This window comes from Danio rerio, chromosome 2 (assembly GCF_049306965.1).
Source record: "Danio rerio strain Tuebingen ecotype United States chromosome 2, GRCz12tu, whole genome shotgun sequence".
NCBI lineage: Eukaryota > Metazoa > Chordata > Actinopteri > Cypriniformes > Danionidae > Danio > Danio rerio.
In genome coordinates this window covers 13,837,545-13,855,093 of record NC_133177.1, presented here as the reverse complement: position 1 = coordinate 13,855,093, position 17,549 = coordinate 13,837,545, and the positions used below count along the sequence as shown (strand labels likewise).

At 37.1% G+C, this 17,549-nt stretch overlaps 1 protein-coding gene across 1 annotated transcript in view; it reads left to right on the top strand.

Moving 5' to 3' along the window:
• Window positions 1-4,494: 4,494 nt before the first annotated feature.
• Window positions 4,495-17,549, top strand: part of nmur1b (neuromedin U receptor 1b) — a 43,151-nt gene continuing 30,096 nt past the window's right edge. Inside the window, exon 1 of the mRNA XM_693381.7 lies at window positions 4,495-4,698. The gene's annotated coding sequence lies outside the window, so the exon portion shown is untranslated. The remainder of the gene's footprint in view (window positions 4,699-17,549) is intronic.

Below are 17,549 nucleotides of genomic sequence, written 5' to 3'. Positions count from 1 at the left end.
TGGAGCTGTGTGCGAGGATTTCTACGGCTGCGAATCAGATGATCAAGACGGATGGTAAGTTCAATGAGTTCGTTCAATTTCTTTCCTTCGTCACGGCAAGCCAATTCAGATTGTAGATTGGTATTCAGACCCCGTCTGAATAGTGTCTTCAGTGTATCCTCAACCCAGTTAGTTTGAGCGGCGAGAGTGCGAAATGACAGGGCGTATTCTGCAGCTGTGTTACGCCCCTGTGTAAGAGAAAGTAACTGCTCACCGGGGCTTCTCCCATCTGCTGGGTGCTCGAACACTTCCCGAAATTGCTTGAGAAAAGTTTCAAATGTGGGATAGTTACATTCCTCCTCCTTCCATATCGCTGTAGCCCATTCCAGCGCTTTCCCCGTTAATAGGTTGCATACAAAAGCCACCCGACTAGAATCAGTGGGATATAATGCAGGTTGTTGGTTAACAAATAGTTTGCATTGCAATAAGAAGCCTTTGCAGCGAGAAGGTGACCCATCAAACTTTTCAGGAAAAGCTAATCGGGGACTTACGGTAGCCGGAGCATTGGAGACATGCGTTGGTTGAGAAGCTGTCATGGTAGCAGGCGGGGTAACTGCAGGATTCGGATGGCGGAGTTGCTGCATAGCTCTCACCAGTTCCTCCGTGAGAGAAGTTAGATGGGTGAGTTGTTGATGATGGGTGGCTAACTGAGTGGCTTGAGCGGAAAGTTCAGTCGAGACTTGTGCTAAAGCTGCTGGATTCTGTAGTGGCGAAGTCTTCTGTTGTGATGAGTCAGAAGGCATTGAATCCATTTGCAAGCTTTATTAAGAGCACACATACAAACAAACACAAAGGGGCAATCCAGGAGACAGAACGTGGGACAGGCAAAAGTTCAAAGGCAGGCAGATATCTTACTGGTCAGAATAACAGGCTGGAGATCAGGGGCAGGCAGATGTCTTTCGTAATCGTAGAACAAGCACAGGGTCAGAAACACAGATCAGTCCGAAGCAGGGAGTATGGAACGCTCAGAAATGACAGCCAGGCAAATCAAAACTTCGCAACGAACCGGAGCGTGAGTGCGGTATATATACACGAGAGCTGATGAGTTGCACCTGGACCGTAATCAGTGCCAGGTAGCAGGGCTTATGGGATTTTGAGTCCGTGAGTCGAATCAGAATTCTGGCGATGGTTCCCTCTGGTGGTGCACAAGAGGGTTGGCATCGCCCTCATTTACAACATAGGGAGAGTATGCTGTTGTATTTTGCACTGTCATTTTATTTTGCACTGTCTGTATTTTGCACTGTCGTTGTGTTTGCACTGTCTGTATTTTGCACTGTCGTTGTATTTGCACTGTCTGTATTTTGTACCGTCTGGAGCCAGCACCTAAGCTTTTTTACTCATCATAGCACACGTGCTGCTGATGATGTGACAATAAAAGTGATTTGATTTTGATATATATATATATATATATATATATATATATATACACGTGTGTGTGTGTGTGTGTGTGTGTGTGTGTGTGTGTGTGTGTGTGTGTGTGTGTTCACCACAAGCAACCAGCTTGCTTGTCTTACTTTACTCACATAAGAGCTGGTAAAAACTTTACAAGCTACACATTAACACTCTGTTCTCATGCAAATACCAAGCCTTTAACACCTAGTTCAGTTGTGGGACAACTGATAGTCAAAACCATGTACTGTAAATACAACAAAAGACAAACATGCATTCTTAACACATGATAGTCTTTCATCCCTCTAATTTGTGACCATGGCTTAATTATTCATTGTGTCTTTTGAAAATCCTAAAAAAAGAGTTTTTATATTGATGCAAGTGGTTCATAAATCTGGTCCTAGCTATATTAACATTGAAATGAACAATTTATCATTTTTACGAGCCATGCTGGATTACAGAAATCATACAATACAGATTATTTTGTATCCTTACTGCTTCAAGAAGATGAAGTTTACTGTCAGAGCTTGTATAGTGTCCAACATGCAGTCAAGCCTTTGTCAGAGCACAGTGTCTGTCTGTTTTTTCCACTGCTTGTGCTAAAGTGCTGGAGAGTTTCCAAGACCCGGCCAGCCTGCTGCAAGCTTCCTTATAGGGTTATTAAATATCACAAAGAGTCTTCTAGTTTCGTCAGTGCAGTTTAAGCACATTACCTATTCTACAGACATATCAACTTTTTTGCAATCAGACCAAATTTTGTGTTCATTTAATTGATTCTATTTAATTGTGATATATAGTTTTATTATTAGTTTTACACTTGTAAAAAAAAGTACACATTATACACTTTTAGAATATTTAAGATGTAAGATAATATATTAAATGAAACAACAAATCAAAAAGTTAAAATGACAATCAAATCTTTTTTAAGTATATTAGTTAACAAACTAAATAATTATGCTTGTTCAATACAAAGGAAAAGTATTATTTACAAATTAAAAGCAACTAATTTTACTTAGACTGCGCACATGAACTCCTTTGAACAAAGTGTAGGTTTGCTTCTTTGAAGCTTTCGAGTCATCCTGAAATCATGCAGAGTACATCAACCATGGATCATCAGGTTTTGAACTTGTGGAGTCTCATGTGTTTGAATGATGTCATGAAAGAAAAGCTCTGTGTAACAGAAACAAAGGCATTCTGATACCATATGTTGACCTCCCATTAAAATTATGCAGAAAACTTTCACATTTTAGGACTGGAGACAGGATATAGTGGATAAAGCCATTAATTGAACAGTTAATGAAATGACATGCAGATAATAATAGACCTTATTAAAAGATTGCTAATCTTATAGTCTATTGCCGTTGAGATGAAGAGGAGGGCACTGAAGACAAGGAACTTCAAAAACATAAAATGATCATGAAGAGTGTCAGGTAAGTTGACAGCAGAACATTAAAGATGCTTCTTAACCCTTGTGTTGTCCTAGAATTCTGTACACATAGTTTGCCCTTCGGGTCGAAAATAAACTGCCTTCACTAAACCTCTAAAATAAAGCATGGTTAAAATTATCCAGAAGTACAATTGTTGTACCCTAAATGTGAACAGCCTTCATGAAAATATGAAAACAGACTTTTTTCTAATGTTGAAGTGATTTTAGAAAAATTCGCCAAATTTTTAAGATGAAAAACCATTGGGATTTTTTTTTCACAGGTGGGTTAATTCTTATTTGTGCATCCTTGTTTCCTCGCATTGCAAGGGAAAGACAGACAGAAAAGATGCGAGGACAGAGGAATTAAATATTCTACACCACTGATTTTGCTTGCATGTCAGGACCCAGAGGAAACCCACGTGAACACGGGTAGAACATGTACACTTCACACAGAAATGCCAACTGACCCAGCCAAGGCTTGAAGCAGCCACCTTCTAGCTGTGAGACAACAGCGTTAACCACTGTGCTGCCATGCTGCCCAATGATAGTTATTTCTATAGTAATTAGTTCGCGCTCCACAAAACACCAGATTTGTAATTTTTTTATCTTGCCATTTATTCATAACATTGAATTATTCAGATATTAACAGCTGGCACATTTAAAAGCATTTTAGCAAAACATACATCATACAAGTGTGTTTAAACTTGCTCATGACTTGAAATGAGGAAATGAGGAAGTATAATAAGAAGGATCCTGAGTGACTGGATCTGTATCCGAAATTGCCCCAATACCCTTAAATAGTGCTATACCCCAATACCCTTGCAATTGCTGGAGCAGCCATTTGAACTGGTGTCCAAAACCGTAGTGGACATTCTGAAGTGCACTAAATCAATCCCACACTCCACTGCAATGAGTGTTCAGCTCATGTTCTCAACAGTTAGAAATACCTGTATGAATTTATTTGTTTTACCACAAGATGGCATCCACAATCCTCTCTCTGTGAGATGTGAAAACTGTACAATTCTTAGTAATTATTATTGAATTAAAGTGATGGTTGTATACATGTTAGAAATAAAAATGCTTTTTAATACTAATAGAGAGTTCACTAATTGGTAAATAACTATCAGATGGTCTGACCAAGAAGTCTAATATTTGACCAATCATCAAAGTGCAAACAGCATTCCTTCTGCTGCACTGAGTGTTCAAATCCACTTATTTTTTATGAAAAGGGCTATTTGATCTGTCAAGTGGACTAAAAGAGTTGATTAGGTTTAGCAAGTGATGTGCTCAGAATTATATAATATAATATCCTAACTATCTTTTGGCTTTTAATATAATTTAATAAACAAATGTACAATCCTATATATTACATTTAATAATAATAAGCAGAAAAAATAAGAAGAATTTTATGTTTGCTAACTATCATTTTTTTATTTTAGATCTTAATTTTTTTAATCATTAAAAAATTGAGCCCCACTATATATAAACATGGATGCCATAACAGGGTGAGAATAAATGTGTACTGTTCTTTGTTTAAAGCCAGTGAATGACTACGTCACTAGAGCATTTGCTTTAGTGAAATATTACACACTGAAAGTTCAGTTCATAACGCGTATAAGAGGCTTGACAGATCATTCATCTCACTACACCGAGAAGGAAACAGTGAGTAAGAGAGCAAGTCAAGGAAGTCTACATGTGTATGTATTGTTTCTTTTCATTGCGTTACAGCACAATGTCAGATTACAGCATGAAACAGGAGGGATATGTGAGGACGAACTGAAAGGCAAGACAGTCATTAGAAGCAGTCCTTTAGGAATACGTCTGAGAAACAACATTTTAATAAGGTAGGTTACATTGCAACATCAATTACAGATACTGGTTAAGATACAGTTTTATATTCTTTTATTTTTTCATCTAATTTGTATATTAATAAGTTTATTTAATAGTTAATTTAATATTTAATTCTTTAACTGTTAAATAATAAACTTTAACAATTTAGGCAGTGGGTTGTCTATTTTGTATTAGAATAACGGTAAAGGATTTTAGATGGAAATACCATTTTAAATACCTGACAACAAAGTAAAGAGAAAAAAACTAAAATATTTTACAATATATATATTTGTTTATGAAAATCAATCAATTAAATAAAAAAAATAAAATAAAATGTAGTTTCATGCAATGTAAAATAGAAAGTTACATTGTCATTTTTTAAAATGTACTTTTAAAATATACATTATGCTATGTACTGTTACCAAATAAAAAATGGCTTTGTTTTACAGGATTTAAACTGTATTACTGTATTATTATTATTATTTTTTTGTATTTTCATTTAAACTGTAATTGTGTTGTCTCTTGGGTTTAAATTAAATTAAACCTTGTCCTTCTTTTGCAGTAGTCCTTTTGAAAGTGCAGTTTTGTCTAAAACTAGAAACTAAACTATCAATGTAAAATGTACAAATTAAATTTATATTATTCAAATATAAAAATTATGGTATAATATTTGAAATATGACATATAGAATACTTAATGTTTTATTACACATTTTAAAATTTCCCTAATCGGGGTGCATTACACAAAACAATATAGCCAACACGATCACAAGTTCTTGTTTTTCCTAAATCCATCATGCCAATGAACATTGGAAACAAATAGTGTCACAAACTTGTTTGGTTGAAACTACTTCTAAATCTGTTGTTAAAAGCATATTTCCTTGGCTATATTCTATGGTGCTTCCTTCCTGTTGTCCAATTATTTTCCTAATTAACATAACTTGCCTACTTACCTTTGATAAAATAGTTAAGCCTTTAAATTATGAATACTACGATTTCATTGAAAAAAAAATCTTGTTAAATTAACAGTAAGTTACTGGCAACAATGATCCAGTAGCTGCTGCGTTTCATAAAACAGTAGAATTACTGTAATATTAATTACAATGGTATTACATTTACTGTAAAATATAATACATAATTTTTCAGTTTTTTTTTTTTTTACTGTAACACTAATTACAGTAGTGGTACACATACTGCAAAACTGAAAACAGTATTTTATTGTACATTTTTACTATTCATGACTAAAGTATTTTAACATTATTTTCATTACTGTATAGTATTTTACAGTTAATAAATGTTATTTTATTTTATTTAATAGTAACATTTTATAATGAGAAAAAAATTTTTAAAAAATTGACTTTAAACTTATAAAAGTTTTTGTAAACCATGCTAAAACAGTAACAATAATTCAATATAACAGAGTAACAGAACACTAATGAACAATTAATATTTAAAACCATTCAACGCATTATGCATTAATGCATCAAAAAGTATTACAATTTTAATTAGATTAGATTAGATTAGATTCAACTTTATTGTCATTACAATGTCAAGTACAATGCAACGAAATGCAGTTTAGGTCTAACCAGCAGTGCAATAGCAGCAACTGCAGGATACAGGAATAAGTTATAAAGTGCAGTTATAGAAAAACTATGATGATATTTACAGATGGATGTACTATCAAAATTATATACAGGTTAGATAAGCTATGAGCAGATTTACAATATATGAATATATGTGCAGGTTGCTATTAATAATCAGTAGTGTGCAGATAAATGAACATGATTACAAGTGTATATGTTACAATATATGAATATATGTACAGGGATAGATGAACATGATTACAAGTGTATATGTTACAATATATGAATATATGTACAGGTTGCTATTAATAGTCAGTAGTATGCAGATAAATAAGCATGATTACAAGTGTATATGTATGGTGGGTGTGTACATAATTACAAATGTCCATATGCAGTGGATATGTACAGTTCAATAAGTAAACAGTTCAATGTGGTGCAGTGAATATGTGCAAACTTTAAATGTGCAAATGTTAAACAGTGCAGTTATTGCGAGGAGTTTAAGTTAGAGGAGAGTGGGGGGTGTATTGGGGGGGCAGAAGAGTCAGTGTGGGGCAGAGTTCAGGAGGGAGACAGCTCTGGGGAAAAAGCTGTTCCTCAGTCTGCTGGTTTTTGTCCGGGGGAGCCTGAAGCGCCTGCCGGAGGGCAGGAGAGAAAACAGTCTGTGAGCAGGGTGAGAGGTGTCCTTCAGAATACTGCGTGCTCGGCGCAAACAGTGTTTCTTCTGGATGACCTCTATGGCTGGCAGTGTGGTCCCTGTGATGCGTTGGGCAGTTTTCACCACCCGCTGCAGGGCCTTACGCTCAGCAACAGAGCAGCTTCCATACCAGACTGTGACACAGCTGGTCAAGATGCTTTCTATTGTTCTATTTCTATTGTGAAGTTCACCAAGACGGCTGATGAAAGCTGGTTCTTCTTCAGTTGCCTTAAGAAGAATAGGCGCTGGTGAGCCTTCTTGATCAGGCTGGAGGTGTTGGTGGTCCAGGAAAGGTCCTTTGAGATGTGGGTCCCCAGGAACTTAAAGGATGAGACAGGCTCAACGGCCATCCCATTGATGTGGATGGGATCATGTGAGCCTGTTCGTCCCTTTCTGAAGTCCACAATGAGCTCCTTGGTCTTGTTGGTGTTAAGGAGCAGATTATTGTCGGTGCACCAAGTGGCCAGATGCTGTATCTCCTCCCTGTAGGCCGTCTCGTCATTGTTGCTGATTAGACCAATTACTGTGGTGTCATCTGCAAATTTGATGATGGTGTTGGATCTATTAACAGGCTTACAGTCAACGGTAAAAAGGGAGTAGAGGAAGGGGCTCAGCACACAGCCCTGTGGTACACCAGTGTTGAGTGTGACGGTGGTGGAGCAGATGTGACCTGATCTAACATTCTGAGGTCTGTTAGTCAGAAAGTCCATAATCCAGTTGCAGAGTGATGTGTCGATATCCAGGTCTCTTAGTTTGATCAGTAACTTGGAGGGTATGACAGTGTTGAATGCTGAGCTGAAGTCCACAAACATGCATTCGTGCATAAGTGTTTTTATTGTCCAGGTGTGTGAGTACAGAGTGCAGTGCTATAGAGACTGCATCATCTGTGCTCCTGTTGCCACGGTAGGCAAACTGATGTGGGTCCAGTGTGGAGGGCAGAGAGTCTTTTAGATACAGGTGAAAATACTGCTACAAGACCTGTCTTTTATAAATGATAAAGGCCAGATGACGTTATGGAAAAGGAAAAGTAAAAAAGGGCAGCAGCACTTTTGATGATCCTGCAAAAACGTCAAGCAAAATCAATCCCTGGAATAAAAACTAATCACCTCTCAAACAATTTAATTCATTTAGAAACAAAACACCGCACTGCTGTTTTATATATATATAAAACACAGTTTTTGTTGGTGAAATACAGTTTGTTGTCAATTCACAATTACACTAATGTTAATGAGGAAAACATCATTGTTCTGGAAGGTCACTAGTCAAGTGTCCACACAGGTGTGTAAAACACAGTCTTATCTTAACTTTAATAACAAGTGTCTGACTCTGTATAGCTTGAATATCTGATTCCATGACCACACTACTAGCGCTTCCATGGATTTCAGACAGGTTAACACTGTTCATTCTAACTTTAAGAGGCTACATATTTAAAATAAATAAATAAAATAATCGAATTTAACGTGACTCATGTTAATTAAGTACTTTTGAGCTTAACACGTATTAATCCACTTCTAACTTACAGACAAGATTACATTAGAGAACATGAAAGCTGTAGGTGTTTTTTTTTAAATAATGCTAACGATTAGTTACTGAAAATTGGTTTGCATAAAACAAAGTAATCACAAACCATTATTTTTGGCAAAATCTGCCGAGAGGTGGACACAATCAAATGTGTTAAAGTTAAGCAGAGAACTGAAGAGTAGTCTAGCCTACTTCATAAAATGTTTGTGGTCATATTTTGCGGTCAATTCGTATTACTGTATTTCACTATGCAGCAATGATGGCTTGTCAGTGAGACAATCAAATCTTTTATCAAGTCATTTTGTTCATTTTTTTTTTTTACGAACAGCTTTCCAGTGACATTTCCTCAATTAAATTATTATGACGTTACTGTGCGCAGCATCAGTAAAACGTTAAGTATAATTAAAATACTTATTTTTCTAAAACAATCACTGCTAATTACAAACTTACATTAAAGATAGGCTTACAGAAATCCTGTTTGCATGATAATATGAAGATGTATTAATTCAATTCAGCTTTATTTGTATAGCGCTTTTACAATGTAGATTGTGTCAAAGCAGCTTCACATAAATGGTCATAGTAACTGGAACAGTGTAGTTCAGTTTTTAGTGTTTAAGTTCAGTTCAGTTCAGTTTAGCTCAGTTCAGTGTGATTTAAAATCATTACTGAGAGTTCAAACACTGAAGAGCAAATTCATCGATGCGTAGCTCTACCAATCCTGAACCATGCGAGCCAGTGGCGACAGCGGAGAGGGAAAAAACTTCACCTGATAGGAGAGTGAAGAAAAAAACCTTGAGAGAACCAGACTCAGTTGGGCACAACCATTTTAATTTTTCCGCTGGTCAAAAGTCTTGTGCAGAGCTTCAGTCACCGCGGTGGAGGCTGGAAGCTGGCCTCAGCGAAGACTCGTCTGTCCCTGGAGCGTCGCTGGAAACAGACTCATGTTCTCCACTCCCCATGACCATCAGCGCAGCAGCAGCAGCAGCAGCAGCAGCAGCAGCAGCAGCAGCAGCTCAGGATATGGTCTGGTCCCGGATATGGAAACCTTGGGATCATCTCGTTGCTGGTCTTGGATCCAATCAGTGACTCTGCATAATCTGAGGACCTCAGGATGAGTATCCCCAGTTGAAAATAGAGAATAAAGAGAATAATTAGCATAGCTGCAGTTCATAGTGTATATAAGCAAGATGCAGAAGCCTGTGTGGAACCCGCTAGGTGATGCATTGAGTGTATGCTTTACTAAACAGATAGGTCTTTAATCTAGTTTTGAACTGGGAGAGTGTGTCTGAGCCTCGGACGTTATCAGGAAGGCTATTCCAGATTGTAGGAGCCATAAAGGAGAAGGCTCGACCTCCTTTACTCGATTTTTCTATTCTAGGTACTACCAGAAGCCCTGAGTTTTGAGATCTTAAAGAGCAAGTTGGATTGTAGCGAGACAGAAGGTTGGTTAGATAAACAGGAGCTAGATTATTTAGAGTTTTATAGGTGAGAAGTAATATTTTAAATTCTATACGAAACTTAACAGGCAGCCAGTGTAAGGAGGATAAAATTGGGGTGATATGATCATATTTTCTAGACCTGGTAAGAACTCTGGATTCTGTATTTTGTACTAATTGAAGTTTGTTAACAGGGGATGCTGGGCAGCCAGCAAATAGAGCATTACAGTAATCCAGCCTCGAAGTCATAAAAGCATGGACTAGCTTTTCTGCATCTGAGATGGATAGCATATTTCGTAATTTAGCTATATTTCTCAGATGAAAGAAGGCAGTTTTTGTTACATGGGATATATGGTTTTCAAAAGTTAGATTGCTGTCTAATATGACACCCAGATGTTTTATAGTAGAGCTAACGCTAACTTTGTATCCCTCTAATTGTAGATTGAGTTATGAGATCTGCTGTGTACTAGATTTAGGCCCAATAAGTAATAATTCTGTTTTGTCGGAGTTTAAGAGAAGAAAATTGTTGGTCATCCAGTCTTTAATGTCTTTGATACACTCAGTTAGTTTAGACAGTTCAGGCGTCTCGTCAGGTTTAGTTGAAATATATAATTGAGTATCATCTGCATAGCAGTGAAAGCTGATCCCTTGTCTTCTAATAATGTCTCCCAGTGGTAGCATGTAAATTGTAAACAGCAAAGGGCCTAAAACTGATCCTTGAGGCACCCCATACTTTACTGGGCTGACTTGTGCAGGCTGTCCATTAATATTCACAACTGGTAACGGTCAGTTAAGTATGACTTAAACTATTGTAGAGCCTGTCGCTGGACACCTGTAGACTTTAAGCGATTTATGAGGATATTGTGGTCAATTTTGTCAAATACCGCACTAAGATCGAGTAAAACTAATAGCGAGATGCACCCTTGGTCAGCAGCTAAGAGTAAATCATTGGTTATTTCCACTAATGCGGTTTCTGTACTGTGATGAGCCCTGAAACCTGACTGAAACACTTCAAAAATTTTGTCCATCTGCAGAAAGCAGCATAATTGAGTAGAAACAACTTTTTCTAGTATTTCAGACATAAATGGAAGATTTGAAATAGGCCTATAGTTAGCTAAGTTGTTGGGGTCCAGTTGCGGTTTCTTAATAAAAGGCTTAATACCAGCTAGCTTGTAAGAGTTTGGAACATGGCCTATAGATAAAGAAGAGTTGATAATGTTAAGAAGAGGTTCTTCTATAGCAGGTAGCAGCTCTTTCAGTAATTTTGTTGGAATTGAGTCCAGCATACCCGTAGCTGGTTTAGAGCTATTTATAATTTTATCTAGCTCTTCCTGTTCTATGATTTTGAAGCAGTGTAGGTTATTATTATGATTCAATGAAATATTTACAGGATTTGAAGTATAAGCTGGTGCAGAAACTTTGGCATCTCCTATTTTCTGTCTAAAGCTTTCTATTTTATCACTGAAAAAATTCATGAAGTCATCACTACTAATTTGCCGTGGAACAATTTGTTCCAAGGATGACTGATTATTTGCTTATTTAGAGATGGTGTTAAATAAAAATCTAGGATTGTTATGATTATTTTCTATCAGTTTACGCAGGTGCTCGGTCCTGGCAGATTTTAGAGCCCTCCTATAGCTGGACAAACTGTCTTTGTACGCAATTATAAACACCTCTAAATTAGTTTTTTACCATTTACTTTCCAGGGCGCGGGTTGCTGTTTTGAGCGCACAAGTATGACTATTATACCAGGGTGTAATTTTAATCTCACTAGCCTTTTTTAATTTGATGGGTGCCACAGTATTTAGTGTGCTAGTAAAGATGGCATCCATACTGCAGGTTACTACATCAAGGTCAATTGAGTTTGCGGGTGCATTACGAAATAGAGAAAGATCAGGAAAGTTATTTATAAATTCATCTTTGGTTGAAGGAACAATAGTTATACTAGGGCGGAGTATTGGAGGGGGTTTGCTAATTTCAGGTAAACACAGCTTATATAGTAAGAGGTAGTGGTCTGTAATATTATCACTTTGTGGTATAATGTCTACATCAATAACCTCAATTCCATAAGACAGAATTAGATCTAATGTATGCTTTAAGCGATGGGTTGGACCTACAACGTTTTGCTTTATCCCAAGTGAGTGTATTAAATCCATAAACGCGAGCCCTAATGTATCGTTAGCGTCATCTATGTGGATGTTAAATTAGCAATAAGCATTTTATCAGTTTTGACTAGTTAGTCAGAAATAAAATCAGAAAACTCTTTTAGAAATTTGACGTAGGGTCCTAGCGGTCTATATATGGTGATTAAAGCGAGAGATAACATAGGTTTTTGCATAGTATCTGGAAGCTGAACATTAAGCGCTAATACTTCAAAGGAGCTAAACATAAGTCCGTTTCTCTGATTAACATTAAGGAAATCACTAAAGATTGATGCAACTCCACCACCACGACCAGTTTGACGAGCCTCATGTTTATATAAGAATCCTGGAGGAGTTGCTTCATTTAAGTTAATATAGTCATTTTGTTTCAGCCAGGTTTCAGTGAGACAGAGTGCATTAAGATTGTTATCTGTTATTATTTCATTTATGATAAGTGCTTTAGGTGCAAGTGACCTGATGTTTAGGAGACCAAGCTTTACGAAATTTGTATTTTCACTTTTTACCGGTTTTTCTGGTTTGATTCTTAATAGATATTTTCTGGAGCACACAGTACGTTTATTTCTTAATCTAATAATACAAGGAACAGACACAGTCTCTATAGGATTCGCCAGATATGCATTACTGATATTTAAGTGAGACGAACAAGAGTCTATGTGGCTATAATAATAAATAAATAAATAATTTTGTGAATTTTTACCTGCTTGTCAGATGGTGCGAAGTAATCTGGAGATGTTGTCCGACAGGAGTTCAGCTCCGGCTCGACTGGGGTGCAGGCCATCAGCACGGAAGAGCCTAGGACGCTCCCAGAAAAGATTCCAGTTATTAGCAAAGAGCAATTTCTGTTCTTTACACCGTGTTAATAGCCATTCATTCAGAGCAAAAAGTCCTTTAATTTCCTCGGCGGTAGGTAGGAAGCGGCCCAGAAATGATGATCTGCGTGGCAGGCGAGGTGCGTCGAACCGTCCCGATCAGGTTGGCACCAGGGCTCTCGGCAGCGCCCAGGATAGTTGAAATCTGTGTAGAAATATTTCTTACACGGGCACCAGGAAAGCAGAAAGTACGTACTTTATTACCTTTGGAGGAGGCGGCATGGACGTGACGAACGATCGAGTCACCGATGATGGCCACATCGGGACCCGTCTCGTGGAGAGGGCAGAAGCGGTTCTCAGTGGAGATCTCGAACACGGGAGGAGGAGACGTTCTGCCCCGGGATCTGGCAAGCACCTTACGCGGCTACACCCAGGCGCCGTGGTAGCCGGGTGTCGGCGTGAACGACGGCTGGCCATGCCGCGCCCCGGGTGCGCTGGGCCTGGACAGAGAAGGACGCGGGGTTGAGGTAGAGGGAGTGATGTGGTTGTAATTTCCACTTACCCTAGATGATGAGGCGGCCTTAGCGTTAGGCACAACAAGCAGAGCCCGTTGTTCCTGCAGCCGCGTCCGCCTCACCGTAAGAGTGCGGATCTGGGACTCCATTTCTTCCAGCTCCAACGCCTCCATCGATGCTTCTCCTGCACACAAGGACAGAGACACAAGCGACATTTTACAGGGTAAAGAGCAAGGCCAGTAAGTCAAAAGTGTATGGTAAAAGAGGTCGGTAGCTTTAGCTGACCAGCGACGCTAGCAGGCTAAAGCTACAAACAACAGGCGGATGCTCGAGGGACAGCACATTTTAAAGCAGTTTTGTTTGTATAAATGTATAAAGGGTTTGTTCACCCTAAGTAGGAGAGACAAATATCTAGCGAATTTTATGATTAAGATCTAAATTGCGAGTGTTACTCACTGTTGTCGAAGCACTTCCAGGTCGTCAGAGATGTAGACAGGACAGAATATGTGCTATCAAATGAGCTCTTGTGCAGCCTTTGTTGGACATCAAGGTAATATATTCACCCACACTGTAAAAAAATAGAAAATCTGTTATTTTACAGGGTTTTTTTTCCAGCAGCTAGATAACAGAGTCAGTTGGTTAAGTCAAGTTGTTTAAAATAATTTTATTAATTAAATACATGCTTACCCACATATAGATGTGAAAAGTAACCAAAAGAAACAATTTACTAAAATATGAGAGATACTAAGCATGTTTAGTCTACAGAGAGAAGAAAACATTTACTTTAAGCATTGATCCTAATGAATCTATTTCTGAACTACATCTAGCCTTGACTCGGAAACAGCATATTTGAGCTTTTAGACCACACTGTTAAAAATTGTCCCGTTAAAAAACAGTAAAATACTGGCAGCTGCAGTTGCCAGCAATGTACTGTTATTTTACAGTATGTTGCTGTAAAAATACATGGACTACATTGATTTACACAATACTCAAGTTAACTCATTTTGCTCACTGAAAGCAACTGCCTCAACTTGGTCAACTGCTGAATGAGTTTATGAAGTAATGTGCTATATATGCTTAGAAGCATACTTATAATGATCACTTATTTTAGTTAATTAGAAAAGTTTAGTTTAACTCTAATGTCTTATTTTTCACAACAGCACACATACATGTAAATCTGGAATCCCCAGATAGATTCTGACTGCATCAGCAACTAAACAGCTGATGTTTTTAAATAAAGAAACATGCAGTATAACATCAGCAGTTCATTGTTCATCTTTAACTCATACACTGGCTCTACTCTCCTCCACAACGGTGACACACAGAAGAAATTAGCTTCAGGTTTTACAGTAAAATACTGTTTTTTCCTTGATTTAACGGTAATCTACTGGCAGCTGTGGTTGCCAGCAATCTACTGTTTTTTTACAGTCTATTTCCGTAGTGTAAATTAACAGTATATTACTGTTAAAATACATTTTTACACTGTGTTTGTACCTCTCACACCTTTAAACCCCAGAGCATATATTTCAGTTTTTATTGAAGTGTCCACACTACTGAGTGTTCAAGAAACATGTAGCAAAGCTGAAGTAAATTCATTAATTAACTGACTAATTAAATGATAATTGAGGATTAACGATGAACAAATGAAGAAATACTGAAAGGAAAAAACAAGAACAGAACGTACAAAACTTTAGTCACAGCTTTATAATGAAATAACCTGAAGAACAACAAATGATTTAATCATTTAAATGATCAGCGGATGATTAAACAACTCTACAAACATCATCACCAGCTACACTTATTACTTAATACATGTATTTTTGTATAACATCTTCTAAAGTTCTTCTTGAGAAAAAGTTAAAGTTTTACGTCACCATCATGGAGAACAGAGTTTGCTTTAGTTGGGCTCTTAGTCCTGTCATTTTTAACATTTATATGTCTTGGCTGCTGCAATTGTTAAGAACTTTGTTTAAAAAGCTCCTTTGTTGTGGCAAGTCAGCCAAAAACCTAAATAAGATTTGGTGATGTTCATGTTGCTAATAAATGGCAGAGTCTGTTCTCATTTAGTATAATAAAATTTACTGCTCCTATTCAATGTTAAATCTACTGTTTTATATTATATTTCTATATATGGCAATGATTTCTGGAAGTTTTTAAGTATATCTTGGACAATAACACTGCTCTATGGTGTAAATCGCACTCAAAGAGACATCAATAATCAGCGTATGAACCTCAATAATGGTGACAACTAACAAAATTAACAGTTTAACTCACAAACAGGCAACTGAAAGTCGAAACATAAACAAAAGCAGAATCAAACACAAATAAAGAAAACTGTTAGACCATTATACAACATTTATTTATACCGCAATGCATGCTGGGATATTTGTACCGTGCCACTCCCAGCATGCATTGCAGCATGAAACATTTGAGATGTTACCATTGTTGAGATACAAGGTCAGATTCATGAGGTCTGAGTGTGTAGTTGTCATAACTGAACTGTTTTTGTATGTTATTTCCTAACTGTTAAGTAATTACGGAGGTATCTTTTCTGTTTTCACTTCTTATCAATTAAATTAATACCTGCAACTAAGCATAAAATCTATTGGATGGGGCCCTCCTTCCAGATTTATAACAAAACATTTATCAGAACTAATTTCAGACAAATAGATTTCTCTATTTATTGACTTTCCAACTTGATTACTATAATACAAGCACTTTGTAAACTCTTTATTATAGTAATTGGAGAGTCTGAATTAATAAGTTCAAGGGTGAAGAGCCCAACTAAACCAGCCCCTCACTCCATTACGGTGACACGAAAAACACCTTAATTTCTGTTGGATCTCAATGAGAATAGTATGGAAGTCAAATCAGTCAGTAATAAGTGTGTCTGCTGTTGTTTGTGGAGTTGTTTAATGATCCTCTGCTGAGACTAAAAGTGTTTTATTTTACTCTATTTTATTTAGTGTTGTAACTCAAGTGTTGTTTGTGTTTCTTGTCTCTCTTTCCTTCAGTAATTGTGATTATTAACAGCAGGTGTTCATCAGTGTCTGAATTCACTCATTAGTGTTCATTAACTCTGTCAGGTGAACTATATTGGTGAACTAGTTGATGGAATAGTGAACAAGGGCACAAAGTGTGATTTTAAACACAGACTTCAAAATGTCGAATCTGAACTCTGTTAGCTCACAGTTTTCTGCTGCTGGTTATTTTCTCGAAAACAAAAATTTTACACAGAATGCACTGTTTTTAACAGAATATTACTGTTTTAGTGAAAAAACATTATTTTACCGTAGAATCTGACCGTTTTTTAACAGCAATTTTTTACAGTGCAGGGGTGCTCAACCTTGTTCCTAGAGATCTACCTGCCTGCAGAGCTCACCTGCAACCTTGATCAAACACACCTGTCTTTAATTACCAAGTGCTCCTTCAGATCCTATTTAGTTGGTTTTGTTGCGTTTGATCAGGGTTGGAGCTAAACTCAAAATTGCTAAAATTGCAGGAAAGTAAATCTCCAGGACAGGGTTGAGCACCCCTGTTTAAGACAAGTAAAATAAGACCAACAATTTATAGATATTTTATGTTCAATCTTTTGTTGGTAAATTTAAATGACTTCTATTCAGTATATACATAAAACAAAATTAGATAATAATTTATTAGATAATAAAAAAATAATAACTCTCTCAAATAAAATACTTATCTAAATAAAGCAGGTGCTTTTACCTAAAGGTTCCCTCCCTCAGTTAGTTTAGCTGCAGATCCCTCAAATTACTACTTTATTTGGTTCTTGACTTAAGAGTAACTGGTGTCGCATTCCAGGGTCCTGTTTCAGTAAGGAGGTTCAAACAACTCAGAGTTTAAACTTGAACTCTTAGTTGATTTACCGAGAGATTAAAAACTCTGAGTTTTCGGTTTCAGAACAGCTGATCTGAGTTGGGTCAATCAACTTCGAGTAGACCAACTCTGAGTTAAGCGCGCACACCGTGACTATAAAAAGGCATTATCAGTGGAGCGCAGACATTACGAGTGACTATGGCAATATGTTATAAAAGAGATCACCATTTCTTTCTCCAGCTGAACTTGATGTTCTCATGCAAAGTTATAGCAAATATGAGTGTATATATTTGAAAAGAAGCAGCCATCAAC